The sequence below is a fragment of the Macrosteles quadrilineatus genome, unplaced genomic scaffold (assembly GCF_028750875.1).
Source record: "Macrosteles quadrilineatus isolate MER2022 unplaced genomic scaffold, UCM_ALF_1.0 Scaffold_8__2_contigs__length_117827958, whole genome shotgun sequence".
In the NCBI taxonomy this organism is placed as follows: domain Eukaryota; kingdom Metazoa; phylum Arthropoda; class Insecta; order Hemiptera; family Cicadellidae; genus Macrosteles; species Macrosteles quadrilineatus.
In genome coordinates, this window is record NW_026542601.1 from 26,016,318 (window position 1) to 26,041,851 (window position 25,534).

The 25,534-nt window shown below is 34.1% G+C and overlaps 2 protein-coding genes across 3 annotated transcripts in view; one reads left to right on the forward strand and one right to left on the reverse strand.

Moving 5' to 3' along the window:
• The window catches only part of LOC129000023 (interaptin-like), a 175,673-nt gene that overhangs the window by 52,894 nt on the left and 97,245 nt on the right, over positions 1 to 25,534 (reverse strand). The window lies entirely within an intron of this gene.
• The window catches only part of LOC129000025 (gastrula zinc finger protein XlCGF7.1-like), a 46,591-nt gene continuing 22,196 nt past the window's right edge, over positions 1,140 to 25,534 (forward strand). The window contains exons 1-2 of one of the 2 annotated variants that reach the window (XM_054426873.1): positions 1,140 to 1,219; positions 1,287 to 1,330. The gene's annotated coding sequence lies outside the window, so the exon portion shown is untranslated. Of the gene's footprint in view, positions 1,331 to 25,534 lie in introns of both variants that reach the window. The other variant, XM_054426872.1, reaches the window with a different exon arrangement.

A 25,534-nucleotide genomic window follows, 5' to 3' on the forward strand; every position in this document is an offset into this window, starting at 1 on the left:
TATTATGTTGTTCCTTTTGTTTGAGTGACATACTTTTTACAACTGAATTTTCCACAACACCAATGCTACCGATAGCTGGAGTTATTCTGTCATATTTTAAAATGTTTTTAATCACTAAATGTGCATTCACAAGTGAACTAAGACCACATTCAAACGAGTTTGGTTGTTGCTTGCATGGGAATTCTTCAACATTATTATCAGCAAACGCCAAGTTTTTGGCAACTCTGAGAGCAGCATCCTTGTTATTTCCTAGAACTGAATCCCAGTGGTACGCTTTGTTGGTCTGACGATCACAGGTCAGTAAACTCCAATGAGAACCTGAATCAGGTGTAGTTACGTCTACGCTGTTATTTATGCATAGCAAGATGAAGCGTTTGGATGAAAATGATAAGAGCTCAAGCTGGCTTTGTATGTCCTTTGTAGCTCCAACTTTGAGAAGTTGCGTTATCGCAGGATCAAGCTCAAGAATGTCTAATCGGCCATTAGTACTGTTTTGAAGAGAATTAAAATATACCTGCATAATGTCATCTGCAAACCATAGATCAACATCTTTCACAGGTTGCTTGAGTTGTTCCTTTTGAAATGTAAGTTTGAATTTAAGATCGGCGTTTTCCTCTTTTTGTTTATAAATGATATCATTTTTTTCATGTAAAGCAGTTTGCAATTCATTATATTTTTTCCATTTCTGTGCATCATATTCATTTTTAAAATTAACTGTGCCAGATTTGTCAATAAAGGTGTATCTTTTACTTCATCATAGTTTGCAACAATGGTAGTAATGTCCTTATAAAGAGATGATAATAAAAGTTCAGATTCTTCATCCAGATCAGTAACATTGTACAGACAGGAGTCATCAGACAATAGATATAGTTTTTTCATCCATAGGTCAATGTCATATAGTATGAAACGATTTACAATAAAGCACAATTTGTTAATTAGGAATAGTTTGAAAAACAAATAACTCGATTTTACTTGTGGTTAGGAACAATGAGTTATAATCTATTGTTGTCAGTTTATCTAGTTCAGCTCAGATAACAGACATGAACTTTGTAGTCTGTAGTTGCCACAACTGATAACATGTAGTTGCCGTGAAGATCAGTTTGTTTTTAATGTTTCTCCAGGAAATTACTACTCTAACCAAACTGACAAATATTTTTAATTTTTTTTTTAGTTTTTATGAGTAAAATAATATCTCTTTAAGTTTTCAATTTATTTATATGTGAGTAAAATTATTGTATTTTACACTAACTTTCTTGAAGCAGTACCAATAATGATATTCTGTACAGTTAAATATGAGCTTCAAAACATGTGCTTTACTACATACTGGAAAGTGAGTACTTTAATTTGTTAATATCAAAGTTTAAAAAAAAATAAAATATAAGATTGATTATTCAGTAACTAGAATAGTACTTCACCAATGTTTTTACTGCATGCATGTAACATTTAACTTTTTTAATTCACTAGATACTCTAAAAACACTCACTCCTTAGAAGTTAACTGAAGTTATCATTACTGACCCTGAAAATGAAAACGCATTTGAGTAAAACATTGTTGAGCAATCCATCATGAATTGTTTACGCTTTACGTTGTTTATGTATCAATACTGTAGTTCATTGCCTGTGTGTTGTAAATTACTAAACTAAATCGTATTTAGTACTTCATTTCATATAGTTAGTAGTCATTTCGTCATCTTCTGACTAAGCAAATATAAATTGTTATGATAAAGTTTAAAACCACACAAAAGTATTGTGACACTAAAGTATTATTGAGCGGAGCAAAGCGAAGCTCTTTGGGATCAACTTCAATGCAATCTTTATAACATTTATTCTCAATAACGGCTGAACATATTTCAGCCAAACTTACCAAGGTTGTTTTGTCAAATGTTTAGATGGTTTAGACGTAACCAATTTCAATTTTTGATAATGCCTATATAGTTTTAAAGTAACTCAAGAGTTTTTAAATTTTAACATTGGTCTTATGGGTTGCCATGATGGTTACAAAATAACAACGTAAATGTAAACAAAACAAAGAATTATAGCATATGTTAAAATCAAGCCACAACCTAAACACAGTACAAAGGAAAAAAATTTTGACAATGACAACTGATCAAATAATACGGAGAACGTCTTAGGTTTACATTAAAGTCTCAATTTGGAAACAATCACTGATCGAATAGGTACAGTCATAGATAAAACATATTCTTTCTTAGGTTCAGTATTTAACAGTTTTGATTTACATAGCTAAATAACGTTATAACAAATAACATTTTATCTTAAATAATTCGTAGGTTGAATCACTCTCATGGATTCATCTCATAAATGGCAAACTTAAACAGATCCACACGTAGGAAGTAGTGTAGGCCTAATAGCGAGAAGTGCAGAGTGTGGGAAACGTTTGTGGCAGTTAGATAATTGTATCTAAAATACTAAAATGCTATTGGAAGGGGGGAAACACGTTCTAACAGTAGGAAGTTGCGAAGGAAGTAGTAAAGGCTGGCAGTGCGGAGTGTGGGAACTGTTTGTGGCGGTTACATTAATGTATTAGCAATACTAAAATGTTATGGGAAGGGAGGGAAACAGATCCACGACAATAAGATTCAATAAGTTTCAATAAGATTTATTGCAGCCATTAAACATAACATTTTGTAATAGGCATTGTTACAATAGTACATAAAAATAGATCATACATCAATTATAAATTTAAATATATACAATATCCTATTTAGAATCTAAACTAAACATGACATGTCACTATTTAAAAATTCTTCCTGCGTGTAGAATGCTTTTGATTTAAAAAACTCAGTAATTTTTCTTTTAAATTGGTTTAAAGGTAGTTCACGAAAACAAGTGGGTAGCTTGTTGAAGAAAATATGTTGATTGTAAAAATGGCTATTTAAAGTTTTTGAAAGTCTGATTTGAGGTGTGACTAGGTTGTTTTTGTGCCTCGTGTTGTATGGATGGGAATATCTAGAAAATTTTAAGGGGTTGTTTTTTATATGAATTAAATTACAAAGAATGTACATAGATGGCAGTGTAAGTAAATTTAAATTGGAAAAGTGATCCCTACAGGATTCATGATCTTGCAATCCTAGCATGGCTCTAAGAGCTTTCTTTTGCCAAACAAATGCTTTCTGAGCTAAGTGTGAACCACCCCAGAGACGCAAACCATAAAGCAGCTGTGAGTGAAACAAACCGTAGTAAGTCATTACCAAAGTGTTAAAACTCACACATGATCCAAGTTTTCTCAAGAGACAGGTTATTCTAGCCAATCTTTTACAAAGTTGTGTAATGTGGTTAGCGTACCACTGGGATTCAGTTCTAGGAAATAACAAGGATGCTGCTCTCAGAGTTGCCAAAAACTTGGCGTTTGCTGATAATAATGTTGAAGAATTCCCATGCAAGCAACAACCAAACTCGTTTGAATGTGGTCTTAGTTCACTTGTGAATGCACATTTAGTGATTAAAAACATTTTAAAATATGACAGAATAACTCCAGCTATCGGTAGCATTGGTGTTGTGGAAAATTCAGTTGTAAAAAGTATGTCACTCAAACAAAAGGAACAACATAATACTGAGCTAATTGATGAAGATTCTCAAAAAACTAGAATACCTAGTGAACAGGTCTATTCAGTTGCTAAACGAAAACTTAAGATGAGAAGTGACAAACATAAACTATACAAACCATCGGTTATTTCAACGCAAAATAGATTTGAACCACTGTTAACGTTGACACAAGGTGAGCTACAAAGTACCCAGTCAAATGATAAAGAATGTGATCCAAAGGTTGCCTCAATCAGTTGTGATGCAACCTCCAATCTAGAGGAAAATTCAAGAAATTTTATTACCTTAGGAAAGGGAAGACAGGACAACTCAAACATTCCAAATAATGACATAAAACAACTTAAATCTCTAAAAGTTGAAGTCATAGGAGACAGCCATGCTAGAGGTATTGCAGAACGGCTCATAGAAACATTTTCTAGTAATTTCCAAATATGTGGATCCACTTTCTCCAATGCAAAATTTGATCAGCTGACTAAGAATCATCATACCTGGGGAAATAACCATTTAACTGTTTTATTTGCTGGAGCAAATGATATATATATAGTGGTGATGTAAAACCATTGTATCCAGGAATAAAAACGAAGGTGCCTAGTGTGAAAACACCTCTGTTTTTAATCAGCTTACCATTCCGCAAAGACATTCCTCTTTCCCATATGATTAATAATGACATTTTGAATTATAACATCCTCTTAAATAATGATGTAGCTCAAAATAACAAAAATGTATATTTCATCGATGGATCATTGTTCTCTGCTAAGTATTACTACAAAGATGGAGTTCATCTGAACAGCAAGGGTAAATATAGAATTAGCAAATACATAAAAACAAACTATGACATGATTAACAGTGATGCGAGAGCCACGAAAAACTCTCATAAAGAAGTCAGGAGCACAACACTTCATGTTAACCAATTCCCAAAGAAATGTATCAATGAAGTTCATTCTGATCTGTTTGCGGCCCCGATGGACCAGGCTTTTGCCCATTGTGTTGCAAGGGATTTTGGAATGAAAAAAAGGAATTGCTGCTAGGTTCAAGTTTGATGGAGTAACAGAGCTCAAGTCACAGAATGTAAATGTATGTGGCTGTGCATCTTTAAATGTTGATGGGCGTTACATATTTTACTTGGTAACAAAAGATTGCACCTATGGAAAACCAACTTACGAGACCTTGCAAAGCTCACTGAGATGTCTAAAGGCTAAATGCCAGGAGTTTAATGTTTCTAAGCTGGCAATGCCAAGGATTGGTTGTGGACTTGATGGACTTAAATGGAGCAGTGTGAAAAATATCATCAGCAGAACCTTTCAAGACCTAGATGTGACTATCAACATTTATCAATTTAACTGTAGTGGAGTACCTGAATGGGAGATGAAAAAACAGACTATTTAATTTCTGACAGTTCAACAAAGGACGGGCAGATTCAATCTCAGAAGAAGATCATTTCCGGTACCAACAAAAATACTCCAGAATCTGTGAACTCTGGAAACAATACCAATGATGCTAATCAACCTCAGCAAACTAAAGTACCCAACAGGACCTCTGAAGTAAATTCACCTGACACAGGCTTCTCCGGATTTTAAACACCTGATAGAAGTGAGATGGAAGAAATGAAAAAGAGACTGATTACTGTTCAAGACCAGATGCTCAACCAATCAGAGGGATGTGTCATACAGTCTGCACTCACTCTTCAGCCTTCTTCATCTACTCCAAGGATGTCTAAAAACATCTCTCCTAAAGGACATTATTTTTTAAGGAAAAGACAACCGAAATTGTATCCAGTATAGAATACAACACTACTTTAGGAGGTATGGCCAATGGGGAGTCAGAACAGATCCCAGCAAACCTAACAAATCATGAAATTAGAAAAGAAATTATTTCAGAAGATGTTAACTTTTTAAGCTTGAGCCGTCTCAAAAGTAAATATTTTCCAAATTCGATTAAAATATGTTCATAAACAAGCAAACTACAACAGTTTACTTATTCTCCATAAGAATAACATAGGAATTTTAAATTTACAATTTTTTGGAATTTTCTCCGTAACCATTAGGCGCATAATATACTAAATTATTTGTTTTTTTAAGCTCCACAAAATGGTTTGGAAAGAAATTGCTAAATTTTATGTTTTTTGGGTCAAAAATGGGAAAAACCTTTTTTTACCCCATAAAACCCCCCGTAAACACCCGTTCCCATGGTCCGATCATGCTGGATCGCGAACTCGTTCGAATAAACGTAGGTTTTCACGTTTGTACCAAATTTCATCAAAATCGGATCATTTTTGCTCGAGTTATCGTGCTAACGGACACATATATAAATTGGTACTGTAGTTGGTAAAATTAATCTATTTATATTTATCTATTTATGAATCTATTTATATATATATATATATATATGAATATTAACGGATGGTGTTTTTGGCCTCTAGGGACCTCAAAACGAAAAAAAATCGGTCCCGCGTCCAGGTCTTACCATGAGTACTACGGTAATAGCTTATTCCCTATATGAGAAATTCGCTAAAATGATTGGATAACTGTGGGTATTAAAACATCTAGTATACGTAAGAGACAACTACATCAGTTAGCAAAAACATCTGTGGATCCGTTATTTTTGGATGATGTAAAAAATTATAAGAAAATATTTAAATCTGTATGTAAGGCAGCTAAACTATTAAGTAACCGGCTTAAAATAAGCAGTGCTACAGACAAATCCAAAGTAGCATGGAATATTGTAAAAACGGAGCTTGGCAACATTGAAAAATGTCAGAATTTTCCAAACTTGATAGTTAACGACAAGGAAGTGACATCAGGGTCTGAAATTGCTAACGTTTTAAATATTAAATTTTTACAATCATCCAATTCATTAAATATTGTGCCTTGTGTTGAAGATGCCCTTGGTTTCCTTGACAGGGTTTTGCCACCTTCTTTGCCAGTTTTTTGTTTCAGTGGTGTAACAATGAAAGAAGTAAAAGATGTTATACGTTCAATTAAAAATAAGAAGTCAGTTGGATGGGATGAAATCAACTTCCGTTCACTGTTGATGATATCCCAAACTGCTTTGGATTTGTTGTCAGCGGATTTTATGTGGGTGGTGCTATGAACATGACGAATTTCTTTCAGCCTCAGATCATATAATCTTTTGAAGTAGCTTGCTCTTTGTTTTTCTGCCAAATCATTGGTCAACAGAAAAATGTCATGGGCCGCCAGATACTCCCTCTTCATCTCCATGGTCTCTGTATCGTAGACCATCTTCCATGAACTTCTAGGTCTTCTTGTCCTCTTCCGCGGACAGGCTGAATCAAGTGCTAGAATAGTTGTTTTAATAGACCGGTTGTATGCTTCATTAACATCATCACTACCCAGTACATCTTCCCATGACTGAAGAGATAAGATTTTTTTCAGCTGAAGAAGGTTATTGATGTTTAGATGTCTTCTAGTTGAGTTGATTGAATTAGCCCTGTTCACAGGCAGTTTAAGGCTGCACAGCTGAGCAGTGTGGTCAGAAATTCCAGCATTTATAATTAGGACGTTCGTTTCTTCAGGATTAAGGTTTGTGCAAACAGCATCGATAGAGGTTGCTGATCTGTTGTTGCCACTCTTTGGTTGTCATTGCAGTACAATACATTGTACTCTAAGGTTGTCACTCTTTAGTATGAGCAAATGTAGTTTCCTTCATATGGCTTTTGTTTTGAAGGATTTCTCTCATGTAGAGCAATTTAAGGTTGCTCTCCAATATGAACAAATGTATGCTTCTTCAATTTGAAATTGGCTGTAAAGGATTTTCCACATGTATCACACTTATAAGGTCGTTCTCCAGTATGAACCATTGTATGTACTTTCAAATACTTTTTTGATGTAAAGGAATTTCCGCATGTATCACACTCATAAGTTCGCTCTCCACTATGAACCAATGTATGTGTATTCAAAATACTTTTGGCTCTAAAGGATTTTCCGCATGTATCACACTTATAAGGTCGCTCTCCAGTATGAACCATCGTATGTTCTTTCAAAGACTTTTTTGTTGTAAAGGATTTTCCACATGTATCACATCCGTAAGGTCGCTCTCCAGTATGAACCATTGTATGTTGCTTCATGCAGTTTTTGGTTGTGAAGGATTTCTCACATGTAGTGCACTTATAAGGTTGCTCTCCAGTATGAACTATTGTATGTTGCTTCATGCTGTTTTTGGTTGAGAAGGATTTCTTACATGTAGTGCACTTATAAGGTTGCTCTCCACTATGAACCATTGTATGTTCCTTCATATAGCGTCTAGATGTAAAGGATTTTCCACATGTATCACACTTATAAGGTCGCTCTCCAGTATGAACCATTGTATGTTGCTTCATATAGCGTATAGCTGTAAAGGATTTTCCACATGTATCACACTTATAAGGTCGCTCTCCAGTATGAACCATTGTATGTTGCTTCATATAGCGTCTAGCTGTAAAGGATTTTCCACATGTATCACACTTATAAAGTCGCTCTCCAGTATGAACCATTGTATGTTCTATCAAAGACATTTTTGTTGTAAAGGATTTTCCACATGTATCACACCCATAAGGTCGCTCTCCAGTATGAACCATTGTATGTTCCTTCATATAGTGTCTAGTTTTAAAGGATTTTCCACATGTAGTGCACTTAAAAGGTCTCTCATCAGAGTGTGTCAACAAATGACTCTTTACGTGATGTAGGTGGATAAAGGTTTTCTCACATATAATAATATTTTAGATACGTTAATTTAACTGCCACAAAGTATTCCGCACTGCTAGCCTTTACTACTTGCTTCACTACTTCCTACGTCGAGGACCTGCTTCCCTTCCCTAAGGGTAAGCTTAGTCTGTTGTCAAGATGGATGCCTAAGAGTTTGACTGTTTTATAAGCATCAGTGGGTTGATCTTTTTTTAGAGAAAAGTAGATGTATTCTGTTTTTTCCTCATTGATAGCCAAATTATTGATTTTATACCAGAATTTAGCACAGTTTAGGGCGTGATTAAGATCGTACTCAACTGTTAAAACATTATCATCTTTACAGAACAGGGTAGTATCATCAGCATAAAGTATTGATTGAGTAGGGATATTAAAACTAAAGTCGTTAATAAAAATCAAAAACAGGAAAGGTCCTAAAATGGACCCCTGCGGAACACCAGCATTCAATTCTAAAATATCAGAATAATCATCTCCTATCACGACCTGCTGTTTACGGTTTTCCAGGTAGGATTGAATGATGTTTAGTTCACGGTTCCTAACCCCATAGTAATATAGTTTATCAAGAAGAATGGGATGGGAGATTGTGTCGAAGGCCTTGGTCAAATCAATAAGGCATGTACCTGTCATCAACTTGTCTTCAAACCCTTGCAAAACTTGGTTAATTAATTCTTCTACAGCCATTGTGGTTGAACAGTTGGCTCTAAAGCCGTATTGACCTTTATATAAAAGGTTATTCACAGTAAAAAAGTGTTGAAGCTGCTCAAGCATACATGATTCAATTATTTTTCCTAAAATTGGAACCAAAGCTATTGGACGATAGTTTGATGGGACATTCTTGTCGCCTTTCTTGTGAATTGGCGTTACTCTGGAGGTTTTTAAACAATCAGGAAACTTTCCTTCAATTAAAGCAAAATTTATAAGATGTGTTAAAGGTTCCAGGATAACATTAACTATGTATTTAAGAGTAAAATTGGAGAGTCCAAACAAATCTTCACTACGGGAACCACTGAGTTTACAGACCAAAGAATGCACTTTATGTTTATCAACAAGGGTCCATTTAAATATCTGGATGTCAGGAGTATTAGAATATGGCTTAGGGCAGTTACTCAACAATTCAAGATGAGTAATAACATTATCATCATTGTAGAGTTTATTTTGTGTGTTGTTTGAAACAGAAGTAAAGAAATTGTTGAGAGTGTTAGGTGTTAAAGTTGTTTTGGAAAATGTTTTAATCTGTCCTGATTCTTTTCTGATTATTTCCCAAGCTTTTTTACATGTATTTTTGGATTGAGCAATTAGTTTGTCATTAGCAGTGATTTTGGCTTCTCTTATCTTGTTTGTATAGATGCTTTTGTAACTTTTAAAATTGTTCCTATCATTTACATTCTTGCTATATTTCCATTTGTCATACAATAACAATAAATATTTACGCATTGACTCCAATTCTGTAGTAAACCAACTATTACATCTATTATTCATCTTAATATTACTTTTCACATTTACAACAGGACATCACAAATTAAAATCTGAAATTAAAACCCTAAGAAAATATGTAAAAGCTAAGTTTATGTCATTAATAGAATACAAGGTAGACCAATCGATATTACTTAACCTATTGACAAAATTTTCAAGTCTTGTTGATGATACAAGGCGTTTCCTATAGTAAGAATCCTCTTTGTTAACTAAGCAACTGTTATTCTTATTTTTATCAATCAAGAATTTTGAAACCACTCCAGCATGATCCGATATTATTCCCTCCCCAGTAATAAAACGGTGAAGCAAGGCTTGATTGTTGAGATTAGTGAAAATATTGTCTAAACAAGCAGTTTGTCTGGTTGGTTTGACATTGGTTGAGAACAAATCAAATGACCTAAGTAAATTCAAAAAATACTTTCCCTCTTTATCATTAACGTTTAAGATGTTTATATTGAAATCACCAGCCAGGGTGATGTACTTGAAAAGTTTAGGTTTAGATGAAACAAACAATAGAAGATCTTCCAATTTTCTACAGAACTCTGTAAAGCTTGAATCAGGGGTACGATAAATAGATAAAACTAATAAGTCATAATCTAACAATCTAACAGCACATACCTCAAGTAAAAAGTTAAAGCTAAAATCAGACAAATCTATTTTTTCATAATTTACACAACGTTTGACAAGTGGTGTTGGAAGTAGTAAATGATAGCGGTGTGGAGTGTGGGAATGCTTTGAGACAGATTAATGTATCTGAATTATTAAAATGCTATGGGAAAGAAGGGAAACAGGTCCACGACATAGGAAGTGGTGAAGGAAGTAGTAAAGGCTAGTAGAAGTACAGAGCATGGGAACGCTTTTGGGCATTTAGTCAGGGTGTCCACATTCTGGAAAGTCAGGGATAGTCATGGAAAGTCATGGAAAAAAATATGGTCATTGAAAGTCATGGAAATAGGCAAATAGTCATGGAAAGTCATGGAAATCTCCAATGATGGATGGATTTCAGGGGATCTTTCAATGCTCTAGTCTGCCGTAACCGCGACTATTGTAGCATTTTTCCGAATCTTTCACAAATGTACGACAATTTCAATTTATACAGTTTATTAGTTACAGTTTAGTTTATGGGTTTTGAGTTTGTATTAGTTCATGGGTTTTGAGTTTGTATTAGTTCATTGTTGTACCTATTGTACTCCATTGTTATCTGTTTCAAAAACATACATATTACATATTTACATATTTTACATATGTTTTACATATTTCAATATTTTATGTGAAATAACTTGTCTAGGCAGTATTATTCAGGTGTGTACGGTATATTATAATTTTTGAGTTAAGTTCGTGAGTCATGGAAATCAAGGGTAAATGGTCATGGATAGTCATGGAAAGTCAGGGAAATTGATGACAACATTTCTGTGGACACCCTGTAGATTAATGTATCTAAAATATTAAAATGCTATGGGGAGGAAGGGAAGCAGGTCCTCGACGTAGGAAGTAGTGAAGCAAGTAGTAAAGGCTAGCAGTGCGGAATACTTTGTGGCAGTTAAATTAACGTATCTAAAATATTAAAATATCTTTGCTGATTTTTTATTAATAGAGCATCTTTGATGGAAAAACATGAAATTTGGTCACGACCATCACGGACGTAAAACTGAATATTAAAAATAGTTAATATTATTTTTATAACTATGTTTTGCACAATAAACAGCTCTCTAAACTTTTGGTATATTTGCCTTTCTAGAAAAAAATAAAAAACTCAAAAAATTAAAAGAAGCCAATAAAATCTTTTTAATTTTGTATAACTCCGAAAAAACTTACCTGAGACCCGAAAAATGTTTTTATAAAGGTGTGCTTCTTTTGTGTATAAAACACTAAAATAAGATGATATTTTAATTTTTGAAATTTATATGATAGAAATCATAAACGTGATGGTCAGGGACAAGCAGTACGGTTGTGAATTGTCTGGAATAATCTAAATCTTTCTAAACAATCCTTCAATTATACTGTTAGTTATAATAAAAATATGTGTTTCAATTGAACTAAACTGTTCATTTTACAATGATATTTAAGTTATTGTCACTACCAAACACAGTATAATCCATAAGGCTGGATTGGTCGTGAAAAAAAACTGCGATGGTAGTGAAACTTTGGTTGTGACATTACGTGTTATTTGGCTCTGTTCTGGCGGTAGCCCTGCACCTCATGTTTGAGGATACAAAGTGGACTTCTAGGTTAATCTAGCAATTGAAATATATTATAAACAAAAATGAACACCATGTCTACTTCATCAAATGACTACGTACGGTCGTGGACACACCAAAATTACAAAAAACACAAACTTGCCTTTATTAATTTTGTAATTCCTCATTTCAGTTTGAAATGACCGGCACTACAATCCTGACGTACACCCCGAACTAGTCTCTAAAACCAACTGACTCAATCGATGCCATGCTTGCCACTGTCGTGCTCCAAACTTGCAAATTTTTCCCTAATGGTCGTGACGTCAAATCGAGGGACAGACCTATTTAGTCATGGTAGTCAGTTTACAATGAAAACAAAATTATCATATGCTCCTTTTTTGTAAGTTTAATAACTATTGATGTAATAAAAATATGACATTATATATTTCGGCATGAATAATTATTCTAAAAACAGCATGAAAGTTGTAAAATGTACCCTAGGGACACATGACGGTCGTGAGTTTCGAGACTTTAAAAATACGAAAAAAATACCTATAACCTATTTAAAGCCAAATAATTGTGTGTAACATGTTGCCTCCGTCCCAAAAAATTTTAAAACACATGATGATAAACTACATATTCAGTATCTACGAAGTAAAAGGCCAGGGACATAAAAACATACGTTTCAAAATTTTCACTCATTACACATCCAACATAGCCAAAATGTTCTACTATTTCACCTAAACAATAGGGGAAAATAAATTATCAAAAATTCGCAAATATCACAAATTATAAACATAACTGTAAACAATCCTACTTTACCTACAGTCACCCGACAAAGTTGGCTTCGTTGTACTGTTTATAGTATAGAAAGCTGCTAATTGCTGCATATTCATACTTTATCGTACGGTTTATACTTTGTCGTACGGTTTATACTTTGTCGTACGCTTTTTACGTTGGCGCACATCAGGATTCCAACAAAACAACACAAAACAGCGTGGTTCTATTATGCACGTAATCCGTGTACGCTTGGAAATTAGGTTGGCAACACTTAAAGATAATAATACTATGAGCAGCTGATTGACTATTATAACTACGATTTAACCTGTCATTTTGTGTTTATAGTTTATGTTCTCTATTCGGTATTTCTGGACTTTCTGGAATTTTCTTTTAAACGTTTTTAAAACATTCCTCTAATCTTGAAAATACCTTTAAAGCGTTTTTTTAGGCGCGGAAACCACTGCAAATTACAAAAATATACGGAACTATTTTCTCAAGTCGCGGATTTTTTCTTACGTTATTATTTTGATTTTATATTTTAGATGATGATTGTTTTACAGCTGGTGAAAATACCACAGAACAAATATTATTAATGTACACACACAAACGTGGTTTGCAGTGCATTTCATACAGTACATATTTAATAAGTATAACATGTGATTGTAAATTCTTTTTGATTTGTTTTAATTTTCTGTTTATATTTCGTTGTTATTTCGTCACCAGCATGGCAACCCATAAAGCCCATGTTAATTGTTAAAAATTTCAAATTCACTTTTTGTACCTATATTTGAGCGTATTTTAATTTTTAAAGGGATTCTGCACATCTACAGGAAAATATCTTTTTAACAGTATGCGTAGATTTTCCCTGCGATGCACACGAGTTGAGAAAAAAGGTTTTAAAGAAACATGCTTGACTATTAATATATAGATGTGAAAGTTTGTGTGTTTGTTTGAAGTTCAATCAGGTATTAACTACTGGACGGATTGGGCTGATATTTGGCATAATGATAGCTTACATTTCCAATTAACATATAGGCTTATTCTTATCTCAAATATCCTATCGGGTTCCGCCCCAGTGGCTCTGTAGTTTCCCATATTAACCTTATGAGTATTCATATTTTAAGAGAATTGAAGAATTTAGTCAGCTGTTTCAACTCAAAAGTTGGTTCTATGATATAGAAAAGCATTAAAAAGTTATAAGATTTACCAACAGGGTGCAGCATTATTATTTTTTTTTAATTTATGAAAACAGATCATTTGAACTATGGAGCAACAAAAAACTGTGATACGCAATGAGAACTGTCAATAGTTATTTTTGTAACTAGTGAGCAAAGTGGCACTTTGCTGAATGATCTAGAGTGCAGAAAAAGCCTTTTGCACTCGTGTTACACATTATATTTTTCCTACAGTCACTATAAAGCATATAAATAATTAGTCTTTCAAACACTAAACAACATGTTTTTAGGTTCAGCTGGCAACACAAATAGGTGCCCTAGAGAAAGTAGTCCCCGGTCCGTATCAATCCGCTATTTTTTTTTTCGGCAAGCAATGTGCGACTTGAGGAAATAGTTCCGTATATTTTTGTAATTTGCAGTGGTTTCCGCACCTAAAAAAATGCTTTAAAGGTATTTTCTTGTTTATTAAGATCGTAGGAATGTTTTAAAAACGTTTAAAAGAAAAGTCCAGAAAGTTCAGAAATACCAAAAAAAGAAAACATAAACTATAAACACGAAATGACAGGTTAAGTCGTAGTTATAATAGTCAATCAGCTGCTCATAGTATTATTATCTTCAAGTGTTGCCAACCTATTTCCAAGCGTACACGGATTACGTGCATAATAGAACCACACTGTTTTGTGTTGTTTTGTTGGAATCCTGATGTGCGCCAAAGTAAAAAGCGTACGACAAAGTCAAGGGCGGTCCTAGACATATATTTTGGGGGGGGGGGGGGTTCCCCTCGGGAAAAATTTGGAAATAAAGTGCTAAAATGAGTGGTTTTTAAGCTATTTTGAGGACCTAGTTTAATGTGTTCAAGCTTCCCAGTTTATTTAAAGGTCAAAGAAATGTCTAAAAATAAACTTGTATAATGTCATGTTTTTGCATTATTAAGACTTGTGGTTTTAATATCAAAGGAATACCGCAACATTACAACACATTCAAGCATTATTAATTCACGAAAACATCCTTTCAACTGGTGCCGATGTGCATGCTAAACAGAAAATGTCCAAAATCAAACCAAGATTTCAAAATACCCCCGTCGCAGCAAACCTGCAGACTAAGCAAATTTCCATTTGACTGATTGGATTTACACTGAGGGAGGGTAAAACTGTTTTTTTTTTTTGTAAAATGTGAATAGTTAGTAAGAAATAAAAACATTTTCCAAATTTGATCAAAATATGTTCACAAACAAGAAAACTACACCAGTTTACTTATTATCCATAAGAATAACATGGGAATTTTAAAATCACAATTTTTTTGAATTTTCTCCGTAACTATTAGGCGCATAATAACGCTTCAATATACTAAATTATTTGTTTTTTTAAGCTCTACAAAATGGTTTAAAAAGAAATTGTGAAATTTTGTGTTTTTTGGGGTAAAAAATGGGAAAATCCTATTTTTACCCCATAAAACCCCCCATAAACCCCCGTTCCCATAGTCCGATCACGCTGGTTTGAACTCATTCAAGTTTATCCCCCCTTACACCTTCAAACCAAATTTTATCAAAATCGGACAAAAACTACTCAAGTTATCGAGCGGATGGACACATATATATATATTGAATAAATATATCGTTCACTATTGAGGGCTACTATTATTATTAATAAATGAAATAAATAATTAAACATTTAGTACCCTTTTTAAGTTATTAATTTATTGAATAAACTCTATATAGATATATCAAAATTTGAACGAATGGTGTTTTTGGCCTCTGGGGACATCAAAATGAAAAAGTAAATCGGTCCCGGGCTTAGGTCTTACCATGAGACCTACGGTAATAGCTACTTCCCTATAGGGAAATTCGCTAAAAAGAACTTATCCTTATATAAGAAGTGTTTAAGAACTTGCACCAAACATGACTGCATTATACCTGCCCAGTAAGCAACAGTTAACCTACACCAAGACCCCACTACACAAAGTATAAATACACTGCCCAACTAACGTTGCGTCGGCGTCCCGTCACTGCTACCGCCTGAAGAATTGGTTCTCTGTGTTCTCATTTTTTTCTACGCCAGTGCCAGTGGCATTTTGCAAGGGGTCAACGTGAGAATAAAGTTTTTGTGCAACGTTTTTGCGGTTGTGCCGGGAATTAAATCCGTCCCTTCCGCATCTAAGTCTGAGACACTACCATTTTGTTGTTGTTTTGTGGCTAGCAACATGCCTATTGGGCTGTGTTATTCTTAAATATGATATCAGGTGATCTAAATATGAATACTGTTTAATATTGAAAGTTTTGAAATTTGCTACGGTAATCATTGAATTACATTACTGTATTTACAAATTCCTAACGCTGAACTCAGATAAATTAATGTTCAACTACCTTTCAAACTTTGACTATTGATACAACTTCTTTTCTTTATCCAATACCCAATTCAAGTTTTCAATCATCTATGGGTTAAAATGAATTATAACAATCCCGAAAAATTAAATAAGAAGAAGAATGCAGCCGAACGTCGAATGTCAGCATCGGACACTGCCATTGCCATATATGGCTGAAAGCGTCCGTTGTCTGCCGATCTTCCCTACTTTTCATAACGGACAAAAACATAGTCAGACTTGAACGATCCCAAGTTTTAGGTTAGACTTTGTAATTAGTCCTTTCGTTCGCTACAAGTGTAAAGACTACAACAAATTTCAATTTGGTAAAACAATTAGCAATAAAAATTATTAATGTTTCCCTGGTATAATAGTTTATGTATATAAAAAATATTTTGGGGGGGTCATGACCCCCCTGACCCCCCCCCCTGGGACAGCCCTTGGACAAAGTATAAACCGTACGACAAAGTATAAATATGCAGCAATTAGCAGCTTTCTGTACTATAAACAGTACAAGGAAGCCAACTTTGTCGGGTGACTGTAGGTAAAGTAGGATTGTTTACAGTTATGTTTATAATTTGTGATATTTGCGAATTTTTGATAACTAGCAGAGTACCCGTCCTTCGTACGGGGTTGGCATATAAGTGTAAAATGCTTATTGCAGTTATACTCCAACTTAGCCTTTGCGATGGGGGGAGGAAAAAGTTTGATAAAATTTGCTTCTTTAAATTTACAGTATCTATTATAGTCATAATGTTCTACCACTTTACCTAAACTATATAGAAAAATAAACTATTAATAATTCGCAAAATATCACAAATTTTTCATGCAATTATAAACATAAACATAGCTGTAAACAATCCTACTTTGACAAATCTCATAGCCTATTACAGTTTTTTGTTGCTGCTTAGTTCAAATTAGGTGTTTTCATAAATGCAAAAAAATGATAGTGCTGCACCCTGTTGGTAAATCTTAAAACTTTTTAATACTTTTGCATGTCATAGAACCAACTTTTTTTGTTGAAACAGCTGACTAAATTATTTAATTCCCTTTAAATATGAATACTCATACGGTTAACATGGGAAACTACAGAGCCACTGGGGCGGAGCCCGAAAGGATTTTTGAGATAAGAATATGCCTATATGTTAATCGGGAATATGAGCTATCATCATGCCAAATTTCAGCCCAATCCGTCCAGTAGTTAAAGCGTGATTGACCTTCAAACAAACAAACAAACAAACAAACAAACACACAAACTTTCACATTTATAATATTAGTAAGATAAGATTTATTTTCCCTTATTGTTTAGGTGAAATAGTAGAACATTTTGGCTATGTTAGATGTGTAATGAGTGAAAATTTTGAAACGTATGTTTTTATGTACCTGGCCTTTTACTTCGTAGATACTGAATATGTAGTTTATCATTATGTGTTTTAATATTTTTTGGGACGGGGGCAACATGTTACACACAATTACAGTATTTGGCTTTAAATAGGTTATAGGTATTTTTTTTGTATTTTTAAAGTCTCGAAACTCACAACCGTCATGTGTCCCTAGGGTACATTTTGCAACTTTCATGCGGTGTTTAGAATAATTATTCATGCCGAAATATATAATGTCATATTTTTATTACATCAATAGTTATTATACTTACAAAAAAGGAGCATATGATAATTTTGTTTTCATTGTAAACTGACTACCATGACTAAATAGGTCTGTCCCTCGATTTGACGTCACGACCATTAGGGAAAAATTTGCAAGTTTGGAGCACGACAGTGGCAAGCATGGCATCGATTGAGTCAGTTGGTTTTAGATACTAGTTCGGGGTGTACGTCAGGATTGTAGTGCCGGTCGTTTCGAATTGAACTGAAGAATTACAAAAGTAATAAAGGCAAGTTAGTGTTTTTTGTAATTTTGGTGTGTCCACCCGTACGTAGTCATTTGATGAAGTAGACATGGTGTTCATTTTTGTTTATAATATTATATTTCAATTGCTAGATTAACCTAGAAGTCCACTTTGTATCCTCGAACATGAGGTGCAGGGCTACCGCCAGAACAGAGCCAAATAACACATAATGTCACAACCAAAGTTTCACGACCATCGCAGTTTTTTTTCACGACCAATCCAGCCTTATGGATTATACTGTGTTTGGTAGTGACAATAACATAAATATCCTATATATAATATGAGTAAAGTTTGAATACTTGTCAACTCGATCTGGGAATCGGCTCTAACAAAAACGTTTATATTTATGGAATAACTAAGTTCTGTGTCAAAAATAAGTTCTAGACCAGAGGTATAGCCAGGAAAAATCTATTGTCGTCATAATATGAGTACAAACATTTGAAAATTTAACATGGGCCTTATGAGAAAACATTCTGCCATTGTTGTCATTTTGTTTACATTTTAAGACATAACGTGACGTTCTGTACCCACGGGCACCTCAGCTAGCGCATGCTTAGAAAGCTCTTGAAGCACTTTCCGAGGATATGTAGCATATGTTTACACTGGTTTACACAGACCAAAAGGAAATAACAATGTGTATATACAGAGCAAAAGAAATGAACAATCAGATTATCCCATTGAGCATATTATACTACAACTGAAAAACCAATTTCTGTCAATGTCGAGTACGGTAGTTAAATTAATGAGAGGATGGAATAATCACTAATTAGCATACACCTCCTTCTATTATTCGGTAGCAGATTTCTGCTAAGTTCATTTTGATTAGATTAAGGTATCTGCATTCCTAAAATTCTATGGGAAGGGAGGAAAACAGGTCGGCGACTTAGGAAGAGGTGAAAAAGAGTAGTCAAGGCGAGTTGTGCGAAGTGTAGGAACTATTTATGACGATTAGATTAAGGTATCTGCAATCCTTAAAATGCTATAGGAAGGGAGGGAAACAGGTCCGCGACGTAGGAAGTGGTGAAGGAAGTAGTCAAGGCGAGCTGTCCGGAGTGTGGGAACTGTTTATGACGATTAGATTAAGGTATTTGCATTCTTAAAAAGCTGTGGGAAGGGAGGAAAACAGGTCCGCGACGTAGGAAGTCGTGAAGGAAGTAGTCAAGGCGAGTAGTCCGGAGTGTGGGAACTGTTTGTAACGATTAAATTAAGGTATTTCCAATCCTAAAATACTATGGGAAGGGAGGAAAACAGGTCCGTGACGTAGGAAGTCGTAAAGGAAGTAGTCAAGGCGAGTAGTCCGGAGTGTGGGAACTGTTTATGGCGATTAGGTTAAGGTATCTGCAATCCTAAAATGCTATGGGAAGGGAGGAAAACAGGTCCACGACGTAGGAAGTGGTGAAGGAAGTAGTCAAGACGAGCTGTCCGGAGTGTGGGAACTGTTTGTGACAATTAAATTAAGGTATTTCCAATCCTAAATTACTATGGGAAGGGAGGGAAACAGGTCCGCGACGTAGGAAGTAGTCAAGGTGAGCTGTCTGGAGTGCGGGAACTGTTTATGACGATTAGATTAATGTATTAGCAATCCTAAAATGCTATGGGAAGGGAGGGAAACAGGTCCTCGACATAGGAAGTGGTGAAGGAAGTAGTAAAGGCGAGTTGTCTGGAGTGTGGGAACTGTTTATGACGATTAGATTAAGGTATCTGAAATCCTAAAATGCTATGGGAACGGAGGAAAACAGGTCCGCGACGTAGGAAGTGGTGAGGGAAATAGTCAATCCGAGCTTTCCGGAGTGTGGGAACTGTTTATAACGATTAAATTAAGGCATCTACAATCTTAAAATGGAATGGGAAGGGAGGGAAACAGGTTTGCGACAAATGAAGCGGTGAAGGAAGTAGTAAAGGCGAGTAGTCTGGAGTGTGGGAACTATTTATGACGATTAGATTAATGTATCTGCAATCCTGAAATGCTATGGGATGGGTGGAAAACAGGTCCACTACGTAAGAAGTAATGAAGGAAGTAGTAAGGCTCGCAGTGCAGAGTATGGGTACTGTCTGCCTAAATTACAATTATGTATCTGCAATTCTAAGATGCAATGGGAAGGGGGAAACAGGTCCATGACGTTGGGAGTGTTGATGGAAGTAGTAAGGTCGAGTACTGCGGAGTTTGGGAGTGGATTTATGTATCTGCAATACTAAGACTGCTTTCAGAGTAAACTAATAATTTTCCCCGAGCAAAGCTCGGTCCCCAGGTACTCATTGTAAATTGAACAGTTTAGTTCAATTGAAACACATATTTTTATTATAACTAACAGTATAATTGAAGGATTGTTTAAAGATTTAGATTATTCCAGACAATTCACAACCGTACCGCTTGTCCCTGACCATCACGTTTATGATTTCTATCATATAAATTTCAAAAATTAAAATATCATCTTATTTAAGTGTTTTATACACAAAAGAAGCACACCTCTATAAAAACATAACGATTTTTCGGGTCTCAGGTAAGTTTTTTTGGAGTTATACAAAATTAAAAAGATTTTATTGGCTTCTTTTAATTTGTTGAGTTTTTTATTTTTTTCTAGAAAGACCAAATAAACCAAAAGCTTAGAGAGCTGTTTATTGTGTAATGGCCCTAAAAGTAAATTAATATATAGCAAAACATAGTTATAAAAGTAATATAAACTATTTTTAATATTCAGTTTTATGTCTGTGATGGTTGTAACAAAATTTCATGTTTTTCCATCAAAGATGCTCTATTAATCAAAAATCAGCAAAGATATTGCGTTATTATGGACATTTTATGAAACTTCAAATGTTATTGAAATAAAAATAATAATAAGAGTTTCAAAAAACGGTACAAAAGATTTTAAAGTGCTTTTCCTGAAAACATACACTTAAAAATTTTCACTCTAATACTATAGGCTATACCGTAAATTTAAAGAAGCAAAATTTGCTTCTTTAAATTAACGGTTTGATAAAATAGCTAATTGATAACTTAGCAAATTTTATCAAACTGTGTCCTCCCCCATTGCAAACGCAAAGCTTATAGTATAACTGCAATACACATTTTATACTTATATGCCAACCCCGTACGAAGGACGGGTACTCTGCTAGTATTATTATACGGCTTTTAGGGTGTGTTGCTAGCCTAATGGTTAGCGTCTCAGACTTTGTTGCGATATGGACAGGTTTGATTTCAGGCACATCCACAAAAGGTATGGATTGGGACCGTTGAATAACCAACTCTCATATCCTCCCAAAATGCCACCAACATAGATAAAAAATATTTAAAAAAACTTTGCTTACAGTATATATTTTAAATTTCCATGTAATAGGACATTATGACCCTTCCTAAATATACCAAGATTAGAAAAGATTGTTTGAGGTGAGAAAAGGGTTTACATGAAGGTGTGGAATTTAAGAAACTTCAGAAAGAGTTTAAAATAGAATAGATGTTATACTTGTTTAGATTAAAAGATTTTGAATGGCTTGTACAACCTTGGTTTTGAATCATGAGATATTTACTTGCTAGTATAATAAACAATTGTAATGTTATAATATTATAAAGATTAATTAACCGATAATAAAAGGAATTGTTATTTATAAAATGTAAATGTCTAATAAAGTATGGTCTTTTTCAGAAGTGGCAATATACTGTCCCAGACAAAAGAAAAATAAACTCAAGCTCATCGCAGTAAAGCATCATATAACCTCTTACATACAATACTTTGAACAACAGTGAAAAAACATTATCTTTTAAACACTATAAAGAAAAAAATCATGATTTTGCCTTGAATAACGACAATTAACATTTATTCTGTACGATTTGATAATATCTCCAACACATCGTTAACAAGATTTGAGCAAGACATGTCTAAAAATTGAACGAGATTCCTATGTAACTAATAAACATTTAACAAATCCTACAGACAAGAGAAATATTCAAATGGACAAAGCATACAGACTAGTTGAGGCATCTATTTAGTTACTAGGTTATCTAGTAAGTTAGAAAGTGAAAAGTAAAAATGTTAAAGATCATTAAAAAGCTTCCTTATGAGTGTCCATTTTGTAGAATAATCTTTTCTACTCAGTGGAATATGAAGTGTCATATATTTGAACATACAGGTGAGCGGCCCTTTAAATGTTTGATATGCGAGAAAACCTTTATCCAACTACATCACGTAAAGAGTCATTTGTTGACACACTCTGATGAGAGGCCTTTTCAGTGCACTACATGTGGAAAATGCTTTACAGCTAGACACTATATGAAGGAACATATGATGGTTCATACTGGAGAGCGACCTTATAAGTGTGATACATGCGGAAAATCCTTTACAGCCAAAAATAATTTGAATAAACATACGTTGTTTCATACTGGAGAGCGACCTTATAAGTGCACTACATGTGAAAAATCCTTTTTAACCAAAAATCAATTGAAGGAACATACAATGGTTCGTACTGGAGAGCGACCTTATAAGTGCACTACATGTGGAAAATCCTTTATAAACAAAAATCAAATTATGGAACACACAGCCGTTCATAGTGGAGAGCGACCTTATAAGTGTGGAGTATGTGAAAAATTCTTTTCAACCAAAAAATATTTGAAAAAACATACATTGCGACATACTGGAGAGCGACGTTATAAGTGTGATACATGCGGAAAATCCTTTACAGCCAAAAGTATTTTGAATACACATACAATGGTTCATAGTGGAGATCGACTGAACTTTGTATTATATATGTGATACATGCGGACAATCCTTTATAACAAAAAGGATTTTGAAAGATCATACAATGGTTCATACTGGAGAGCGACCTTATGAGTGCGATACATGTGGAAAATCCTATGTAACCAAAACTGCTTTGAAGCAACATTTATTGATTCATACTGGAGAGCGACCTTATAAGTGTGATACATGTGGAAAATCCTTTATAATCAAACAGAGTTTGAATAAACATACATTGTTTCATACTGGAGAGCGGCCTTATAAGTGTGATACATGTAGAAAATCCTTTACAACCAAAACTGCTTTGAAGCGACATTTATTGATTCATACTGGAGAGCGACCTTATAAGTGTGCTACATGTGGAAAATCCTTTACAGAAAATTCCAAATTGAAGAGGCATACATTGGTTCATATTGGAGAGCAACCTTAAATTGCACTACATGAGGGAAATCCTTCAAAACATAAGCCATATGAAGGAACCTACATTTGCTCATACCAAAGAGTGACCATAAAACATATTGAACTTGCTTCTAATAGATGTAAAGCTGCATGGGAGGTTATCAATCATGAAAACTCACCAATGTGTACCAAATCTGTGGACTTAGATGCTGACAAATTAAATATAATTATTTTGTTGATTCAGTTAGGGAGCTGGAAAACAGCATTGATGTTGTTAATAAATGTCCATCAGATTTATTAGGTAGCTCTCATGACATTTTGACTTTTAATTGGAGGGAAGTATCATCAGATGACATAGTTAAAATAGTTTCCAACCTTTCAAACTCAAAAACCATGGATTTTTATTGGCTGTCAAATTATGTTCTAAAACGGACTATACATTTAATAAGTGAACCACTGGCCTTTTGTGTAAACAAATCCTTAAAGATTGGCTGTTTTCCTGAGTTTCTAAAAATTTCAAAGGTGATACCAGTGTTTAAGAAAGGGAATAAACTTTTGCCTCAAAATTATAGACCAATATCTATTGTCCCAATCTTCTCAAAAATCATTGAATCGGTGGTTTATGAACAATTAAATTTGCACTTTGTAAACAATAATATAATGACAGATTCACAATTTGGATTCCGGGAAGGAAAGTCAACTACTTCTGCAGTTCTAAAAATCATTAATAAAACAATAAATGCTTTTGAGGACAAAGAAATTGTTTCTCTCACATTGTTTGACCTCACAAAAGCGTTTGATTGTGTTCCTCATAACATTTTGCTCAGTAAACTCAAATTTTATGGCACTGAGGATGAACAGTTAGGCTTCGTTCATTCGTACTTAAGTAATAGAAAGCAGTATGTTTCAGTTGGTGGGATGCAATCTGGCTTAAGAGACGTGGTCTCTGGTGTTCCACAGGGCTCGGTCCTTGGACCATTTCTATTTCTAATATGCATCAATGATTTGCCTCGAAATGTTGGGATTGACTCTGTAATGTATGCAGACGATACTACCCTAATCGCTACTCATAAAGACATTCATACTCTAAATACAATGACCAATGAAGCCATAAATCTAGCTTCTGTTTGGATTTCAGCGAATAAACTTAAATGTAATCAGGATAAAACGCAAAATATTTTAATTGGCCTCTCCAATGAAATTGAAAAACACTCAGTCAGTCAAATTGCTGGGTTTTTGTATAGATTCTAAATTAAATTGGAAAGAACAAATAGAAAACATCTGTAAACAGATTTCCCGCGTTAATTGCCTAATCTGGAAACTCAAAGATTTTGTTACTTTTGATTATTTAAGAACAGCATACTTTTCTTTTTTCAGTCACATATTTCCTATGGACTAATGCTGTGGAGGCATTCGTCTTATTCAGATGAAATTCTTATTTTACAGAAAAAAGTCATTCGGACCATTTGTGGAGTGGGTCCTGTGGATCACTGCAGACCTCTTTTCATCAGGCTTAGAATTATGACAATAGTTAATTTATACATTTATCAAATAATGCAGTATACAAAAATTAACCTCCATGAATTTAATATAAGACAAGATTTTCATTCTCATAATACAAGGAATAAACTACAGTTGGAAATAACAGCTCATAGACTTAAAAAGAGTAGCAGTAGTCATAGACTTAACTGTATTAATTTTTTCAATAAATTGCCTGAATCAGCCAGAACTGTATCCTTCAAAATTTCAAATATAAATTATGTGAGTGGTTGATAAGCAATCCTTTCTATGGCATCCATGAATTTCTTAAAACAAAAGTTGATATTGAATTTTGATGTGTGTCTACATGATCCATATTCTCTATACATGTCACATGTTAATTAACTAAGTATTTTTTAAACCTTGTATTTTATTTGTTAATTTGGAATGTTTTGTATGTGTTTTGACTATGTCTATTCCTTTGTACAAAGAAAGGTCAATGACAATAAAACTCTTGATTCTTGATTCATATAAGTGCACCACATACGCAAACTTCTACAAAATTACAAAAAAATTCAAGAAATCTAAATCTGATCATGCAGGAGAATGACTTTATATGTGCATTATTTTAAATAACTCCTGTTAATTATGTTCCCCTATCTCTTCTTCAATTCATAATAAATCTAATTGAAAAATATGACCTTTTTATTTACACTTCTAGTTTTACAATAGTTAAGTGATCTTAACTATTAAGATCACAAAGTCAACAAAAACAAAACCATATGATAAATGATTAGCTATAT